The sequence below is a fragment of the Coregonus clupeaformis genome, chromosome 1 (genome assembly GCF_020615455.1).
Source record: "Coregonus clupeaformis isolate EN_2021a chromosome 1, ASM2061545v1, whole genome shotgun sequence".
In the NCBI taxonomy this organism is placed as follows: Eukaryota; Metazoa; Chordata; class Actinopteri; order Salmoniformes; family Salmonidae; genus Coregonus; species Coregonus clupeaformis.
Genome location: NC_059192.1, coordinates 48,122,865 through 48,133,320, shown reverse-complemented (window position 1 = coordinate 48,133,320; position 10,456 = coordinate 48,122,865). Strand labels below are relative to the sequence as shown.

The 10,456-nt window shown below is 45.2% G+C and overlaps 1 protein-coding gene and 1 pseudogene across 1 annotated transcript in view; one reads left to right on the top strand and one right to left on the bottom strand.

Annotated features, from left to right (window-relative positions):
• Positions 1-6,256: 6,256 nt before the first annotated feature.
• The window catches only part of LOC121569905 (polycomb group RING finger protein 6), a 30,116-nt gene continuing 25,916 nt past the window's right edge, over positions 6,257-10,456 (bottom strand). Inside the window, exons 11-12 of the transcript XR_006001399.2 lie at positions 7,378-7,451; positions 6,257-6,391 (exon numbers count right to left, since the gene is read on the bottom strand). The gene's annotated coding sequence lies outside the window, so the exon portion shown is untranslated. The remainder of the gene's footprint in view (positions 6,392-7,377; positions 7,452-10,456) is intronic.
• Positions 9,446-10,114, top strand: LOC121579375 (annotated as a pseudogene).

Sequence of the window (10,456 nt, the reverse complement as noted above, 5' to 3'; positions counted from 1 at the left end):
ACCCTCTGCGGACATGAAAAGGTGGGGTTGTGTAGTGCTAACCAGGGAAGACCTAACACAACAGGGAAATCAGGAGACTCAATAATAAAAAAGGTGACTTGCTCTCTATGGGTCTTGTGTGTAACCATAGTGACTGGTGCTGTAACTTCCCTAACGAACCCGGACCCTAGTGGTTGACGGTCAAGTGCTCTGATGGGGAGTGGAATCGATAGTGGAACCAATGTAATGGCTAGACTATGTGCAAATGACCTGTCCATAAAGTTCCCTGCTGCGCCTGAATCGACCAGCGCCTTACACTGGGGAACTACTGTGTAATCAGGAAAGTGGATGTGTAGGGTACAGTGTGCAGCAGAATGCTCTGAACGAGTGTGGCTCTTCAATATCTGGGGTGACGCGAGAGTGCCCTGCCTGCTGTCTCCAGACCCAAAAGAACGCAGACGACAGCGTGCAGGAAATTTTTCTCTTGTGCCACTAGAGTGACACTGGAGCTGTTGTCCTCCGCTCTCCCGGAACACCGCTCCACCCAGCTCCATCAGCTAATGATCCGTGTTGGGGGGGGGGGGGTTGGAACAGGCAGGCCCCTTCCAGGAAGTCCTCTAGCAGCCAGCAGGTTGTCCGACCGGATGGCCATGACCACCAGTTGATTGATGGACAACATGGTGTCCCGGCAGGCTAGCTTCCTTCGGACGTCCTCTCGTAGATGGCACCGGAAGTGGTCGATGAGGGCCCGCTCGTTCCACCCAGACCCAGCCGCTAGAGTCCGAAACTCCAGGGCGAAGTCCTGCGTGGTCCTCGTCCCCTGCCTCAGGTGGACCAGCCGCTCACCCGCCTCTCTACCTGAACTCCCCGTAGTTGTCCAACGCTGCTCCTCCTTCACTCCAGACCACGTTGGCCCACTCCAGGGCTTTCCCCGAGAGGCAGGAGACGAGGGCGGACACCTGCTCCTGCTCCGATGGAGCCGGGCTGATGTTTGAATAGTACAACTCCAGTTCTAGGAGGAATTCCTGGCAGAGAGCAGCTGTCCCGTCAAAATCCTGTGGTCGGGATATATGGATCCCCCTGGGTGCTGGGGTGTGGGTGGCTGGATCCGGTCGGCCAGCTGGTCCTGAAAGATCGGGTCCTCTCCTCTCCAGGCGTTGGACGACCTGGAGAACCCGATCCATCGCTTCTCCCAAGCTGGCAAGCATCGTCGAATGCTCCCAGACCCGTGCCATGACTCCAGGCAAGTGCTCCTCTCCTGCTGACCCCATGGTGGGTGTGTGATTCTGTGATGGGTGATTTGAAGGAGTCAGGCGCAGGAGGGTAAATCACAGAATAACAGGATTTATTCTGGAAAACAGAGTTACGCAGTAATGCATCAAAACAGTCCAGTGCGCAAAACAGGCACACTGAAACCAACAAGGCACACGAGGAAAATAACCCGGCGATACAAAATACAAGGAGCTCCACCGAGCTTCACTATCCTCACAATAAACAATCACACACAAAGACAAGGTGGCAGAGGGAACACTTATACAGGTACTGATGAGGGGATATGAACCAGGTGTGTGTAATGAACAAGACAAAACCAATGGAATGATGAAATGAGGAGCGGCAATGTCTAGAATGCCGGTGACGACGAACGCCGAAGCCTGCCCGAACAAGGAGAGGTGGCAGCTTTGGAGGGAGTCATGACAGACATACTGTATAACCAATGTTCCCTCAATTTTATTTAGTCACTGAGCAAATTTCAGGTCTGCTGAGCAAACTTGAACGTTGTGAAAATTCTGTGCAACTTCCGGCGCACGTTTACTGTGAGCACTGAGGCTGTACGCACTTTAAATTAGTTTTAACAGTGGTAGGCTACTGTGGCTATTTGTGGCTGTTTGATCATAATGTAGGCCTACCAGAGTGGCCTACCATCAAAAACAATGGAGAAATGCATCCCATAATGTTTTAACATGGATATAGCTGTTCTATCGTTCAGCCTACAGTAGCAGCCAACGTGTGGTGTCCAATGTAGGCCTACATTCCATGAGAATTTTGAAAAAAACATGCAGGGTTTGACATTAACCTGTTTATCCACTTGTCCTTCAGACAAGGAGGTGACTGAAAATGTTGTGTTGTTTGATGCAAGAAACCACTTTACAAAATAAAACACATAATTATTCCCATACCATTATTACAGATAATCAGACAAATGATGCTACCATCTGACTATTGGCTACTTAGCTTAATCAAGCCTGTCTCAAAATACAACACTGCCCCTTTAAGACAAAAAAAGCTCTTTACCTGACTAGCTTTTCAAATATGTCTAGAAATGCAAACGTTATGTGCTCTTGTAGGAATCAATCACTCCCCCATTGCTGACTACAAATGATCTATAACTGGGCTAATAACTCTAACTAGCAAAGGATATGAACAAATGTACAAATGTGCACGTCGCTACACGTAGCTCTCGCTTTGATCTCAAAACAAGCGCATCTACTCATGACCGCTCATGCTGTAAAAACAGTCCAGTTCAAAGTGAATGGCACAGATCCATATATGGGAATAGTTTATTTGCATATAGGCCTACTGCAGCTCTGATTGGTTATGGCGCACTGGTCTGTGTCGAGTACGGGAACATTGCATATAACCTATTGTGGCAGAGCAGTATGTTTTATTTAACATCAAAATGTATATTCCCCAGTAAAACTAACATTCTATGAAACAAAATACACGCTTCTATCAGCAACTGCAGAACATGCACAAAATAAATACTTTTCCTGAACAAATTGCAGTAAATCCATTGGCACGGTTTTCTTTTGTAGGAAGTCTATCACATTCTCCAGCAAAAAAAAATTAAAAAACTGCTGTCTCCAAACTTTTGACAGACTCAGAACATGCAAAACTATGATAATTCTTAAGTTGGAAAACATATTTTCTTAAAAAACAGCATTACATTCATTGGCAAAGTTAGCGGTGCTTTTATACAGCAGCTAAATCCGCCTCAAGGTAGACCTCTGAATTTAAACATTTGAGTCAATGGCAGTCTTCAAACTTCCAGTAGAGGGAGTCAGTTCAGTTCCATACTGTAGGACGGTGGTTCCCAACCAGGGAAACTAGGACCCCTTGGGGTACTTGGCCTATCCACAGGGGGTACTTGAGAAGACTCATGAGACCATAGGCCTACTGGTAAAATGCACATGAGGGTGTATTTCAGGGGTACTCCGGGCAGAGTAATATTCTGTTGGTGGTACAGTAACCAAAAAATGTAGTACAAGACTCCAGTAACAGTTATCAAAACAAACAGCCAATCATTTGAAAACATATCATACTGGCATAGTAAGACCTTTGCACAACCTTTGATCCACCTTAGGGGAGTTAATAATAAACCATTCAAGTTAAAATGGGTTGCGGCAACATTAACCCGTTTCTGGGTCATGCTACGCACCATCATAAACCATAAACACTCGTACACAACTATACGCCCAAAGAGAGACACCGGATATACTCAGGTAGCCTATACTATTGCAGGAATAAGAAAATGATTCTTGCAGTGCAGAATTACCTCTTAGAAAAATATATTAATACAGCTGAATACTTACAGTAGTTAAGCCAGTTTTGAGGAAGCGCAGATGCATTTCAATACCATGTTTTTCAGGCTCTCAACATAATGCCTGCAATTTGATGAGTATTATAATAATAATAATAATAATAATAATAATAATTTGTTTTAAGCATCTGCATGATATTGTCTCTGGATATAGAGTAGGTAATCGGGCAGCATGCCATGAACTAAGGCAAGGTCATTGAACCACAGCAATTTGAAATGCGCATAAAATACAACATCAACACATCCCTTCAGAACAATTTTACTGTAAAGGACAAACAGCAGGACTGCTTTTACTTAGACTGCCTCCCTTTCAAACATTATTCAAAAGATACAAACAAATATACTGATCTTGTATATACAGTGCATTCGGAAAATATTCAGACCCCTTGACTTTTTAGTTGAAGCAACTTTGGCAGTGTCTTCTTGGGTATGACGCTACAAACTTGGCACACCTTTATTTGGGGAGTTTCTCCCATTCTTCTCTGCAGATCCTCTCAAGCTCTGTCATGTTGGATGAGGAGCGTCGCTGCACAGCTATTTTCAGGTCTCTCCAGAGATGTTTGATCGGGTTCAAGTCCGGGCTCTGGCTGGGCCACTCAAGGACATTCAGAGACTTGTCCCGAAGCCACTCCTGCGTTGTCTTGGCTGTGTGCTTAGGGTCATTGTCTTGTTGGAAGGTGAACCTTCGCCCCAGTCTGAGGTCCTGAGCTCTCTGGAGCAGGTTTTCATCAAGGATATCTTTGCTCCGTTCATCTTTCCCTCGATCCTGACTAGTCTCCCAGTCCCTGCCGCTGAAAAACATCCCCACAGCATGATGCTGCCACCACCATGCGTCACTGTAGGGATGGTGCCAGGTTTCCTCCAGACGTGACGCTTGGCATTCAGGCCAAAGAGTTCAATCTTGGTTTCATCAGACCAGAAAATGTTGTTTCTCATGGTCTGAGAGTCCTTTAGGTGCCTTTTGGCAAACTCCAAGCAGGCTGTCATGTGCCTTTTACTGAGGAGTGGATTCTGTCTGGCCACTCTACCATAAAGGCCTGATTGGTGGAGTGCTGCAGAGATGGTTGTCCTTCTGGAAGGTTCTCCCATCTCCACAGAGGAACTCTGGAGCTCTGTCAGCGTGACCATCGGGTTATTGGTCACCTCCCTGACTAAGGCCCTTCTCCCCCGATTGCTCAGTTTAGCCCGGTGGCCAGCTCTAGGAAGAGTCTTGGTGGTTCCAAACTTCTTCCATTTAAGAATGACGGAGGCCACTGTGTTCTTGGGGATCTTCAATGCTGCAGACATGTTTTGGTACCCTTCCCCAGATCTGTGCCTCGACACAATCCTGTCTCGGAGCTCTACTGACAATTCCTTCGACCTCATGGCTTGGTTTTTGCTCTGACATGCACTGTCAACTGTGGGACCTTATATAGACAGGTGTGTGCCTTTCCAAATCATTGCCAATCAATTTCATTTACCACAGGTGGACTCCAATAAAGTTCTAGAAACATCTCAAGGATGATCAATGGAAACAAGATGTGCCTAAGCTCAATTTCGAGTCTCATAGCAAAGGGTCTGAATGAGTCTCCTGAGTGGCGCAGTGGTCTAAGGCACTGCATCGCAGTGCTAGCTGTGCCACTAGAGATCCTGGTTCGAATCCAGGCTCTGTCGCAGCCGGCCGCGACCGGGAGACTCATGGGCAGCGCACAATTGGCCTAGCGTTGTCCAGGGTAGGGGAGGGAATGGCCGGCAGGGATGTAGCTCAGTTGATAGAGCATGGCGTTTGCAACGCCAGGGTTGTGGGTTCGATTCCCACGGGAGACCAGTATGAAATTTTTTTTATAAATATGTATTCACTAACTGTAAGTCGCTCTGGATAAGAGCGTCTGCTAAATGACTAAAATGTAAAATGTTATGTAAATAAGGTATTTCAGTTTAATTTTATACATTTGCACAAAAAAAAAAAAAAAAAAACTATTTTCACTTTGTCATTATGGGGTATTGTGTGTACATTGATGGGAATTGTATTTTATTTTATCCATTTTAGAATAAGGCTGTAACGTAACAAAATGTAGAAAAAGTCAAGGGGTCTGAATACATGTAAATAAGGTATTTCTGTTCTTTATTTTTAATACATTTGCAAACATTTCTAAAAACCTGTTTTCGCATTGTCATTGTGGGGTATTGTGTGTAGATTGATGAGGGGAAAAAATAATTTCATCAATTTTACAATAAGGCTGTAATGTAACAAAATGTGGAAAAAGTCAAGGGGTCTGAATACTTTCCGAAGGCACTGTATGTGTGTGAGATAGTAGGGACAGCCATAATCTCTAAAAGGACCTACTAACTGAGATGTATAACTTTTAACCTGGGCCAGACCAGAGGGAGTATTTTCTGAAACCCTAAGTTCTTATTTTGAAATCATATCTGTGAAATGAATTCAGCTCAAACCAAGTACTGTTAGACAACATTAAGAAATATAGTTTAATAGAGTCAAAGACAACTATATAAAGGTATCAATAAGAATTAATTCTGGCCTTACTTATTTTACCAGGTAAGTTGACTGAGAACACATTTTCATATACAACAATGACCTGGGGAATAGTTACAGGGGAGAGGAGGGGGGATGATTGAGCCAGTTGGAACTACATAAACCTAATAACTAACTGATGTAGATGTGTGATGTCAGCCAGACAGACCTGGTGGGGAAGGCAGGGTCATAGACAAAGTTGAGCATCTCCTGTGGGTAAGCGATATGGACAAGACGTTCCACGGTCAGGTCAAATCCCAGCAACTCGTACTCAGGTGATTTATGTGCTGCAGTAAGCAGGGCTAGAGATACAGTTACTGTAGTACAGAGTAATATACTCACTGGGACAGAGCTACAGTGCAGTCTCTCAGTGTTCATAGAGAGGGAGACAGATTTATGTGGTGAGACTGACAAAGCAAGAAATAGGGCCTACACACTGGAACATAGGGAAGGCTTTATACGTGTCCTCTGTGGACAGTTGAAATGAAACTTGTATGGATATGTTAAGTGATTAACATACACGTGCAAGTACACACGACACACAAACACACTAAGAGCAGGCCTGGAAAGTTCTTCAACTGCACTGTCAATAGTTGCCATGGAAGCAGATAACCTGTAGCAGTTGGCATGTCAAAAACCCTTTAGTTCCTGGCTCTATTCCCCCCCTCCCTACTATCCCTCCTCCCCCCCAACTCCAGCCATGGTCACTGTGTGGAAACACAACTTATGGGACGCGGACAGGCTTTATTAACAGGCAGATGTGAGCTGCTTGGGTTACATGCAACTCAACTTCCGAGACCCTACGGAAGGCAGTGGCGTGAGAGGTTACTGGTTGAGAGGGTGATGTCTGTGATGGGTACATGTCATCAGGGTTACATGTGTCACATAGAGCATAGCTGGCCCACTTGGGGGACTAGCCTATATCGAGGCCTCCTACATGCAAGGGAGTGGGCTACTGTACACATGACATTCTAAACAGAGCAGCACACTGACCCCTTTCAGTCCCACGCCCCAAAGAGACTGGACTTATAGAAGGAGTGACTAACAGGCGGCAGTGTGTTGCTAACAGCTTCCTCCACTGTCCGACTGCCCCATACTTAGCTTCGCGACACACGTGACTGCCCTCCTTGACAATGTGTAAACCGATTGAGCCATACAAAAGGTAACTCATGGATGGCTCAATCGGCGACATTTCAAGCTAGCTGTGGAGTGAGCTTACCGTACGCTCTTAACTGAGTTACACATGCACATATTAACATGGACACAAACCACACGCACATACACTTACCTGCCAGAGTGTAGTCCATATCAAAACCAAAGCAGTTCATTTTCTCCATTGCCAAGCTTCTGTTCACAAAAACTCTGTAAAAGGAAGGAGAGATTACAGTCAGTCATGGGTTCTAATGAACAGGATACTTGGCATGAAACCAGATAATAGTAAAGAAAATAGTCCTGAGTTCAACAGTACAGAAGTGGAGCACTGCATGTAGTAGCAACTCTACAAGTGTACATTCAAAATATGTATTAACAGTGGAGGATTACGCAGATCTTTACAAAGTTGGCGAAAACAATGAGTCCAATTCAAAAGCCATATTTCAAATGACGATTTTCATCAAATCAAATGTTATTGGTCACATACACATATTTAGCAGATGTTATTGCGGGTGTAGCGAAATGCCTGTGTTCCTACAGTGAGGGAAAAAAGTGTTTGATCCCCTGCTGATTTTGTACGTTTGCCCACTGACAAAGACATGATCAGTCTATAATTTTAATGGTAGGTTTATTTGAACAGTAGGAGACAGAATAACAACAAAAAAATCCAGAAAAACGCATGTCAAAATGTTATAAATTGATTTGCATTTTAATGAGGGAAATAAGTATTTGACCCCTCTGCAAAACATGACTTAGTACTTGGTGGCAAAACCCCTGTTGGCAATCACAGAGGTCAGACGTTTCTTGTAGGTGGCCACCAGGTTTGCACACATCTCAGGAGGGATTTTGTCCCACTCCTCTTTGCAGATCTTCTCCAAGTCATTAAGGTTTCGAGCCTGACGTTTGGCAACTCGAACCTTCAGCTCCCTCCACAGATTTTCTATGGGATTAAGGTCTGTAGACTGGCTAGGCCACTCCAGGACCTTAATGTGCTTCTTCTTGAGCCACTCCTTTGTTGCCTTGGACGTGTGTTTTGGGTAATTGTCATGCTGGAATACCCATCCACGACCCATTTTCAATGCCCTGGCTGAGGGAAGGAGGTTCTCACCCAAGATTTGACGGTACATGGCGCCATCCATCGCCCCTTTGATGCGGTGAATTTGTCCTGTCCCCTTAGCAGAAAAATACCCCCAAAGCATAATGTTTCCATCTCCATGTTTGACGTTGGGGATGGTGTTCTTGGGGTCATAGGCAGCATTCCTCCTCCTCCAAACACTGCGAGTTGAGTTGATGTCAAAGAGCTCGGCTCTGTATATGTGCTTTCTTGAGCAGGGGGACCTTGCAGGCGCTGCAGGATTTCAGTCCTTCACAGCGTAGTGTGTTACCAATTGTTTTCTTGGTGACTATGGTCCCAGCTGCCTTGAGATAATTGACAAGATCCTCCCGTGTAGTTCTGGACTGATTCCTCACCGTTCTCATGATCATTGAACTCCACGAGGTGAGATCTTGCATGGAGCGACAGGCCGAGGGAGATGGACAGTTATTTCGTGTTTCTTCCATTTGCAAATAATTGCACCAACTGTTGTCACCTTCTCACCAAGCTGCTTGGCGATGGTCTTGTAGCCCATTCCAGCCTTGTGTAGGTCTACAATCTTGTCCCTGACATCCTTGGAGAGCTCTTTGGTCTTGGCCATGGTGGAGAGTTTGGAATCTGATTGATTGATTGATTCTGTGGACAGGTGTCTTTTATACAGGTAACAAACTGAGATTAGGAGCACTTCCTTTAAGAGTGTGCTCCTAATCTCAGCTCGTTACCTGTATAAAAGACACCTGGGAGCCAGAAATCTTTCTGATTGAGAGGGGGTCAAATACTTATTTCCCTCATTAAAATGCAAATCAATTTATAACATTTTTGACAGTGGGCAAACCTACAAAATCAGCAGGGGATCAAATACTTTTTTCCCTCACTGTACATAGGGGTACAGTGGCCCATTATCAGCAACCATCAGTCCTGTGTTTCAATGGCACGTTGTGTTTGCTAATCCAAGTTTATCATTTAAAAAAGGCTAATTGATCATTAGAAAACCCTTTTGCAATTATGTTAGCACAGCTGAAAACTGTTGTGCTGATTAAAGAAGCAATAAAACTGGCCTTCTTGAGACTAGTTGAGTGTCTGGACCGGTCAGTCTTCTTCCTTCTCCCTGATGCCAGGCGACAGCCTCGACTTGACTCAACCCTCAGTCCTCAACAATGAGTTGAAAGCGCACATTCTCATCGATAGGGACAACTTAGAAGAAGACCTGCATAAGCTATGGGCCAAATATGAGGAGGAGATAAGGGCGTACGAGGAGACTAAGCAGACCCTGCAGTTGTTCAAAAAGGACGTGGATGACGCCACTGTAGCACGGCTGGATATAGAGCGCAAAGTAGAGAACCACCTGGATGAGATGTCCTTCCTGAGGAAGGTCCACAACGAGGAGGTGGCAAAACTGAGCGGTATGGTCGAGGCAGCTCATGTGTCAATCAAGGTAGAGCTGACCAAACCCGATCTCACCTCGTCTCTGAAAGAGATACGCAATCAGTACGAGACTCTGGCTTCCAAGAACCTGCACTCCGCGGAAGAATAGTATAAATCCAAGTTTGCCAATCTCAACGAGCAGGCCACCAGGAGCAATGAGGTAATGAGGGCGAGCAGGGAGGAAATCAACGAATTCAGGAGACAACTACAGTCCAAGGCAATTGAGGTGGAGACCCTGCGTGGTACCAACAAGTCTTTGGAATGGCAGATCCGAGAGATAGAGATAGAAGATGGACACAATCTTGAAATCGCAGGTAAAATAAGTTTGGTTGCACTCTCCCTTTCTCACACATAGGCTATACGCACGCACACAAACCCCTATGCACAGGTGCGTTAGCCTGTGTTGGGGAAGTGAGAACATCATGCCTTCGCACAATGGAGAAGATTACGCACGATTACGCACACAAATTATTTGTAAAATGAACACATTTTAGTGCATGATTTCTATTGCCATGGGTAGCCGTCTTTGCATCTTAAAACATGTTTATTATTTTGAGACTGTTGTAGGCCTATGCTCTGGGATAAGACACTAATATCTGGAACTCGACCTCCCCTGTCCATGGTGCTGAAATGCTCTAAACCTGAGACCGCACTAAGAGGCAGGGTCGCCCTTGCGCTCTCTAAATAAGAGGATTTC